This window comes from Quercus lobata, chromosome 2 (assembly GCF_001633185.2).
Source record: "Quercus lobata isolate SW786 chromosome 2, ValleyOak3.0 Primary Assembly, whole genome shotgun sequence".
Taxonomy (NCBI): domain Eukaryota; kingdom Viridiplantae; phylum Streptophyta; class Magnoliopsida; order Fagales; family Fagaceae; genus Quercus; species Quercus lobata.
Window position 1 is genome coordinate 97,151,771 of NC_044905.1, and position 9,014 is coordinate 97,160,784.

Consider the following 9,014-nt stretch of genomic DNA (forward strand, 5'->3'; position numbering starts at 1 on the left):
CTGCAGAAGGTTTTTGAAGTTTTCATGGGGCAGTTCCGACAACTTTTTGGTCTTCAATCTCACAGTCATTATTTTGGTTCCTCTGGCACATACAGTCTTAGCTAGTGAAAAAGGCTTCTCAGAATGGTAAGAAAATGATTCTTTTGTTATCTAATTAAAATGATGGGTTGAGTAACTTCTGCTGTATGCTTGCGCTTATTTTACCATGTTTGTTTTGTTGTAAAATCTGGTTAACTGTAAAACATTTTCCGGTCAAACTGTAAAATTAAGGCAAGAAGAAAAATGTTTTACACTTAAAACAAGTGTAAAACTTTTTACATCTGACTCCTCATCAGCCACACTGCCACGGTACCATCCCCTTCCCTAAATTCTCATCAGCCACAGCCATCATGGCCAACCATCTCCTTCCAGACTTTCTGCTTTGTTTCCTTCATCAGTGCACATTTTCTGAAATGGTTCTTTGTTTTTTAGAACAGGGAAAATAAATTCTTGCTGGAAGATATTTTTATGAAAAAAGACATCTAATACACTTTTGTTGAAAAGATTTCTAAAATAAACTTCCAGATGCTATGAGCATTATTTCATTTTTTGTATTTGCTACCTTCATGTTTGTATTTTACACCAAAATAAATATGTAGACTTGAGTTATTGTAAGTTAAGATTACTAAATCATCCTAATAACACTCAAGGGACAAGGGTTGTGAGTTGATATATACTTTTGACAAGTTTTCACTGTATTTATTTTTATTAAAAGAAAAATGAGAAATTGTAAATACATGAGGAGTACATAAATGGGACACCCAAATAGCTACAGCCTATGATATAAATCTGTAACATCAATAAAAACTCTGAAAAGAAAAGAGAAGGAACGGTTTCCAAAACAGACATTGACTCAAAAGACTGATCTAAAAAAATAATAGATTAAGCTTATTCCAAACCAATTCTTCTTGACACCTTCAAAGATCTGGCTATTTTGTATATGAGATCATCACTCTTGTTTTGATAAACTTTTAGCAGTTCTAGCATATGGAAGTTTGTGCTTCTAATTTATTTTTTGGTTTTCTCCTGGATAAGGTAAAATATTTTCTTGAGGCGGCAAACTTGGCTCAAAGGAATGCCTCTCTTGGACTTTATGATGCTTCAGCTGGTATGTTACGCCAGCTCCTTGTAGGTTGTAGCACTTTAGCTTCAATTGAGGAATTTCTGCTATATTCTCATTGCAGCAACCTAATATGTAGTTTTCTCTCTTTCCTTGTCAGTGTCCTCTAGGCAAAGCAAGATCTCTGGCAGAAGATGCAGAAGATGCAAGATCTCTAGGCAACCTAATATGTAGTTGCAGTATGATTGTTTAATTTTTGTGCAAGAACTTGGTTTTTCATTCTAGGTATGTATGGATCTTTTCGTATCTATTTTTTTGAACATTGTTTGTATATGTTTGATTTTGCTTCGCGAAAGGGATTAGTGGTCTAGGGATAAGAGTAACACCGTGATTGACTTTAAGCTATGTATTTTGTTGTGTAAAAAAAGTGAGTAAATGTATATTTACAAATTTGGGTTATTTATTTATTTATTTATTATTTATTATTTATTATTTAATTTTTTGGTTTTTCTTTAAGCTCATAACTAACAGTTTGACTCAGATGAATATACTTGTGCTTTTCCGGCAAACAAAAATTCAAAGCAGTTATGATTTGGGAAAGAAAAAACAATTGTTAAGTTTTCTTACCTTACGTGTTTTGGACATGTAATAGCCTTATCATGCAATTTTGTAGAATGTGCTAATACGTTTGTGTTAGTTATGTTTATAAGCATTTGACATTTTAAGGTCGGTAACTTTTCTTCGCTAATGGTTTTCTCTTGCACAGAACAAGAGAATGGAGAAACCCAATCTAGACGAATTGTACCACGTATTTACCAGTCGCGCAGTAAAATTCATCGACTACGGCATGATGGGTGATGGTTCCAAGTCTGAAAGCTGGAAAGAATTCAAGACAAGTTGTTTAGGGAATTTCGCGAAGAATTTGGTGAGGAAGAGCCTGGGCGAAGGTGTAATGTTCCCTCCAAATCAACTACTTCCTCTTTTTATTGTAGGTTAAAGCTTAGTCATTGCTTTTCTTCTTCTTTTTTATTGCAATATTACTGTGAATTTTTTGATTACAATATTATAATACAACAACTGTGGAATTTGGATGAGTATCATCTTGTATACAAGAAATACAAATTGTGCAATTTGGATAAGTATCACGTATTAATTAATTATATTGCAGTGACCTCTATTTCGAAGCATACAATATATAGGCAAAGGAGAGTGATTGACCATTATATACATTTTACTAATAGATTTGTAAAAAAAAATTAAAAATAAAAAATAAATTGCCACAGATTGAGAAAAATGGAACAATTTTTTTTTTTTTTTGATAAGTAAGAAAGATATATATTAAAAGCTACCTCATGAAAACACAAGGCAGAACAGAGAATACAGAGAAGGAAAGAAACAAAAAAGAGAGAAGAAAAAGATAAAAAGAAGAAAACAAACGGAGACAACAAAGAGCATATTAATTACAGAGAAGAGAACTAAGGAACATAGGGATAGAATCACTAGAGGTGAGTCCCCAAGCCCTAGACCAATCAAAAAGAGAGCCACTAAAATAAGCGAGCAACTGGTCATCGGGCTTGTCCCTATCCTCAAAAGTACGCCAATTACGCTCCCTCCAAATACACCACAATAGGCACACCGGAACTAGATAAAAATGGAACAATTATTACTAAATAATAGACTAACTTTTACGGGTAAAAACCTAAAACGCGGGGGTTTTATTAATTTTTTTTTTTTCCTTTAAAGATAAAATTGTAAAATCATGGAGAAAATTGCTTCTAAATAATAGGCAAAATTTTAGGAATAAAAATACCGGGTAAAAACGTAAAAACGTTTTTTTTTCCTCTTCTCTTTAAAGTTATAATTATAAAATCATAGACAAAATGGCTTCTAAATAATAGGCAAACTTTTAGGAATAAAATTACCTAAACATGGGTTTTCCTATTTTTATTTTTTTGCTTGAAATTGTAAAAAAATTATCAAAGCAACGTTCAAGGATCACAATTGATTAACTGAAACAATAAAAGTAATGCATTTATTTTTCACCAAAACTCTATTGGATATTGTTATCCTTAAACATAGCAATTTATCCTTAACAATATTGCACAATCCAAAATCCTGAATCTCAACCGTGGAACATAATAAGGAAAGTAAAAAAAGAAATGTAAAACAAAAAGATAATTTAGGATTCTAAAATCCTAAAACATGAAATTTTTTATTTTATTTTTTATAATGGGAAACTGTGCTGGTTAGTAGGCCATTAGTAGAGAATCTGAAATCCTAAAATTTAGGATTCGTTTGTGGCTTGAATTGTAAAAAAAAAATATATATATATATATAAAAATACTACAAAATTTTAGTCTTAAGTATAGTATCTTAGGTGTTATTCCTTAGGTTATTTTCTTAAAATTCAGTCATGTGGTTACTTAAATCAAAAATACTATGATTGGATGGGCTTATGTGCAGTACAACTTCCTAGATGAGCGACTTGTCAATTGATTGGATTAGAGAGTGTTTTTAATTTTGTAATCTTCATTTGTGTACGAGATCACTAACATAATTGGTGTATGTGCTAGAGTGGCTATTGCTTATTACTTTCTTGGTAACATAATTTTTATCCCATACTTATTGCATTATTATGTAATAACTAAATTATTTTGATTTTTCTTATTTCATGGAAGACCTATTGCATAAATTTGTTTTAAATTTTATTCGTTTAACTTCCCAAATGCAGGTCCTTTATGGGCTAGAATCTGCAGGTCTGTTATGGGCTGGAATATGCAGGTCCTTTAAATTTTATCAAATTTTTCCTGGTCGATGCATCTTCTGGCTCTCATGCATACGGTGCTGAAGCAAATGCATCTTCTGCATCGAATGTTGACGAGCTTCATCAAGAAATCTCAGTTCGTTCAGCAGTAGTCATAATTCCATTGATTATTGTGTGGACACACACACATATTCCTTGGAGTATTTTCTAGAAAATCCATAGAGGAGGTACAAGAGAAGAAGATGTTGCTGGAAAAGCTACAAGTCAGAATGAATGAAGCAAAAGCAAAGGCCAAGAAGCTTAAAGTGTCATTCGAGAATCTTCTCAAAAATAAACCCGAGGTTTATTATTTGAAAAAACTTAATATTTGTTTAATGGTAGTTATTTGAAAACATAAACAGAAAGAATAAAGAAAACATAAAGAACGAATAACAAAATAATATTTAAATGAAATGGTAAAATAATGGAAGTTTTGATATTTGGTGGATTGTAAATTGGTATGTTAAAATTGATAAAGCAGGAATTGAACTGAAATTGTAAATGCTGAAATATTTAGCAGTCTTCATAAGTACGCTCTAATGGTTTAGTCCTAAAATCAGCACTTGTATTAAAGGTTTAATGTTCAATTTAATCATTACCCGTGATAGTGGCTGCATGATTTGAACTCAGAATACTATGATAATTTCTCATGGATAAAACTATTAAATCTGATTATGTTGAACATTATAGCAAGTGGCGTTTATCATAAAGTTAACTCAAAGAACCTGCAATCCATAATATTGGGACACGTTTGTGTATTTGGGATAACACTCGATTACAGTCCGTATACGTTATATTTGTGTATTTATTGATATTGTCATACTGGCTTTAGAATTGTGTTGCTTTATTGGGTTTTGGTATGATTTATGTTATGAGGTTGGAGATTGTAAATATTGTTTATTCTTTTTTATTTTTGTTCTGCAGGGAGTTATGAAGGCAATAAATGTGAACAAGTCGACATCTGCTGGGTGCAAAGTGAAAATATGGATTGTAGATTGGTTTGCCCAGCTAACCAATAAGATGGGAGGTCAGTTGAAGAAAATTGATGTTGTTGGGCGCTACCTCATTCAAATTTGGAAGGTCGTTGGGATGGATATTGATGGAGGGAAGGTGGAGTTTCTGTGGTCGTCGAACGAGATAAACCGAATCAAGCTCATGAGTACTAGCCTCTTGTGATGGATATAGCACAAAGGAATACGGTTTCAAGGATAAAAACGTGAATTATGGTATGATGATTATTATTATTACTTTAATATGCTGGTGATGTAGTCGTTATTTTTACTTCTATTATATTTTGCTGCAGGTGTGGTCACATTATGGGTCGAAGTGATGAGGAAGAGTTCACTGCAGCACAAATTTTCTACCCATGCATGCAATGTGCTTATGTGTGGTCTTTATTTGTTTTGCTTACTGGTAATTTACAAACATGTTACCCAGTTTACAACAAGGTCAGGAGAAGATGTCGAAAAGTGATCCACTATCTTCAACTTTTATGGAAGATGATGAGGTAGGGTGCATGTATAGGGGTATCAAATTGCCATATAGGGGGTTACATAGTGTTTTCTTTATTAGTTGTGCATAGCATAATGATACTGGATTATAAACTAGGTTAACCTTAGATTTAGTCTGCCTCCATGTTGTAGGCGAAAGTAAATTTGAAGATAAAGAGAGCATACTGTCCTCCAGATATTGTGGAAGGGAATCCATGCTTGGAGTATGTGAAGTACCTCATTTTAAAACGTTTGTAGTAGAGTGCAGTGCAAAGAATGGTGGTGATAAGTAAGTCATAAGGATTTTATTATGAAATCTTTACTTATTTTATTTAGTTAATGGTACGACATCTGCCTTTTCACATGCATGTCAACCCTTGCATCTTGTTCAAAGTCCGTGCTCCTTAAGTAATTTCTATAGTTGCTTGCGCTATTTTTCCAAAATCATTTTTCATTGGGAATAGTAACTCAGATTGTTTTCTTGCAATGTAAGTTTTTTCTACAATCCAAGAGCTTCGAAAGCTTTGAAGAATTGGTTGCTTACTATGAAAGTGGAAAGCTACATCGAGCTGATATTAAACCAGCCTTGGCAAAGGCTTTCAATAAAATACTAGAGGTATGTTGTTTCCTTTTATCCATTTAGCTCTAATTAATGCCTCTTAGGTAGATTGATTCCCCATCACTTTGGGGAGTCATGCCACTACTTTACACATTTTGGATAAATGATGTTGGACTTCTGCAACCCATTACCATGTTGAAGCTATGATTAAATTGCTAGGACCTTAATTTGATTGGCCCACATCCTTTAGGGTATGTTTGGAATTGCCCCATCCAAACATAGGGTGAATTTTTGGACACTATGAGGCTATTGCAAAGTATGCTCAAGGGACCCTATAAATCATCAAATTCGTTAATTCTGTGCTCTACCATCTTTGTTCTGTCTATTTGTAGCGTGTAAGAGAACACTTCAAGCATGACAATAATGCAAAAGATCTTTTGAAAAGGGTTAAGGTATGGTCGATTGACTTTTAAAATTAATTTCTTTTAATAATGAGTTTTGAAAATGTTAAGAGTGAGAATTAGCAGTTGCACATATAAATCGTGCCTTCAATCAAGCCTTGCACTAGTGGTCTGAATTAGCAGTTGCACTAGTGGTCAAGCCTTGTTGCAATGACAAGTGCCTTTCACCAAAAGTAGTTGTGGGTTCAACCTTAACCACTGAAAAACCCCACAAATATAACTAAGTTTTGTGCACTTAGTACTACGACATTGCAGCCAGTTGTATTCCTTCATTGAGAAACATACTCGTTTTAGGCAAGTATTAGATTCAATGTTTTGAAAAAAAAAATATTATGACATACATATTCAAATTTTCAATTGCATTGGGTTTTGATTAGAATTATTGCTTTATTTGTAGACACAGATATCACTGTTATATCAAACCTCTTGAAGCATTGGAAGGTGAAGAGTCCAGGAAAAGAAGGCAGACCGCTTCTTCATCATGCAGGGCTTGTTCAAGCTTTATCAGATCATGTTCTGCTTTTTCATACTTTCAATTTCCCATCGTCTGATTGAGCTCTAACATATTATTATGGAAGAAAAATTACTGTATAATTGGAATTATTTATAATAAAAACAAAATATGAAATGTAAAAACCTTGTTAGTATACCACATAGATTCTCCAATGACACTTTAAGCTTGTTGGCCTTTGCTTCTGCTTCATTCATTCTGACTTGTAGCTTTTCCAGCAACATCTTCTTCTCTTGTACCTCCTCTATGGATTTTCTAGAAAATACTCCAAGGAATATGTGTGTGTGTCCACACAATAATCAATGGAATTATGACTACTGCTGAACGAACTGAGATTTCTTGATGAAGCTCGTCAACATTCGATGCAGAAGATGCATTTGCTTCAGCACCGTATGCATGAGCGCCAGAAGATGCATCGACCAAGGAAAAATTGATAAAGACATAAATAATGTAAGTTGGACTTACATTTGATATCCATCTAAAGTGTGAACCTCCTTCAAATTCAGGATCCTTCGCTGAAAAGCAAGTGCTTTTCCCATTTCATAATCTCAAACAAGAACTTGCTTCTCAATATCACCCTGGAAGGTTGATTCCTAGACTTGAAGTTGCTACTTGTCATTTTTATGTCTAAGCAATAAGCATGCAAAATATATCAGAAACTTTTGTAGTACCAAACATGATTGTTACACATAACTTGTAATGTGTTTTCTTCATAGTTTTGTTTGTATATATTTTTTGTTTAATGGTAAAACTAATTAGCTTGCATGAATATACAGATATATGTTGTCTCCATAACCATAAGGACATTGGTAAGCTAGGAGTATTTTGCATTTAAGTACTTTTTGTTTAGTTCATTTTCACTAGCCTAAGTGCTAAAGGTTTAATTCTTGCTTTTTGGTTTCAACTTTCGTATAATTCGTTAACGCAACCTTTTTGCAACTTGGTTTCGTGCTTCTAGCTTTGATATGGGAAGATAAGTTCCCACCTTTCATGCTTCTGATAATCGCAATACTGAATGATGGTATTATTTCAAAGAGCCTCTTGCAAATATTTCTTTCTTTTTTCTATTACTTAGCTAGTATTCTTGGCCTCGTTTTCTTTGTAAAGAAACTAAATAGTTTGCAAAAAATATATAATTAATTAAATTGATAAATATATGAATGATAGATTTTTGTTTTTGCATTATATGGGAAATGTGATCAAATTCTGTTTGTGATTTGTATTAGGTACCATCATGACGATTTCAAAGGACCGAGTAAAGCCATCTCCAATGCCTGACAGTTGGAAGTTGAATGAAATATTTGAGACCAACATTGTCATTGCCACCTTATCTTGCTTTGGTTACCGTCTTAAAAGGGTGGATAACTTTCTTTTCCGTGCCATTTCTTAGTGTGATTGCAAATTTTGTATAGAGAGAACAATGTATTGAGATGTGGATATTTAAGCCTTGATTGGCAGGAATTTTATGTTTTGTATAGAGAGAACTATGTACTTGACACATTTTTTATATCAAAACCTTGTGTCTCATATTATTTGGAGTTAAGATCATTTCACTATATTGTCAAAAGCACTCATTTGGTGTTATGGAGTGGAGTAGTTTATTGAATGCAATGCATCTATAGGTTACAATGAGCATAAAAATTTTAAAATTTCATATTCGAAAATAGAGTATATGTGAATTTAAAATGATCAGTCATATGCAAAATATCTAAATATAACCTAGCAATAATGCTAGCTGGAAGGCATAACAATATAGGAGCCGGTGATTCCAATTAATTGAAGACTGAGTGCGGAAAAAGCTACTTCCATGAGGAGGACCATTTATGAAACGTGTATTTATTATAATTTAGATTTAATAGTATTGGCATTGGGGTTTGGGTAACACAGGAGCTCAATCAATTAAAGTTACAAAGAAAAATAAAAAAAATATCCCAGTGTACACATCTACCCCACATAAAAGGAGGCCAAGTGGTTAAAAAAAAAATTACAAAAACATAAACAGAACTTTTTCCCTTAAAAAGTTCTAAAAAGCTCATTTGTAGAGAAGAACAACAATTGTGAGCTTTAAAAAAATTAAATAAATAAAATAAA

At 32.9% G+C, this 9,014-nt stretch overlaps 1 long non-coding RNA gene and 1 pseudogene across 1 annotated transcript; both read left to right on the forward strand.

Moving 5' to 3' along the window:
- On the forward strand, window positions 1-2,176 carry LOC115977395. The gene is made up of 4 exons (XR_004088551.1): window positions 1-126; window positions 1,075-1,147; window positions 1,260-1,384; window positions 1,866-2,176. It is a non-coding gene; the product is annotated as an uncharacterized LOC115977395 (long non-coding RNA).
- A 2,883-nt stretch (window positions 2,177-5,059) lies between these two features.
- On the forward strand, window positions 5,060-6,910 carry LOC115977393 (annotated as a pseudogene).
- Window positions 6,911-9,014: the final 2,104 nt, after the last annotated feature.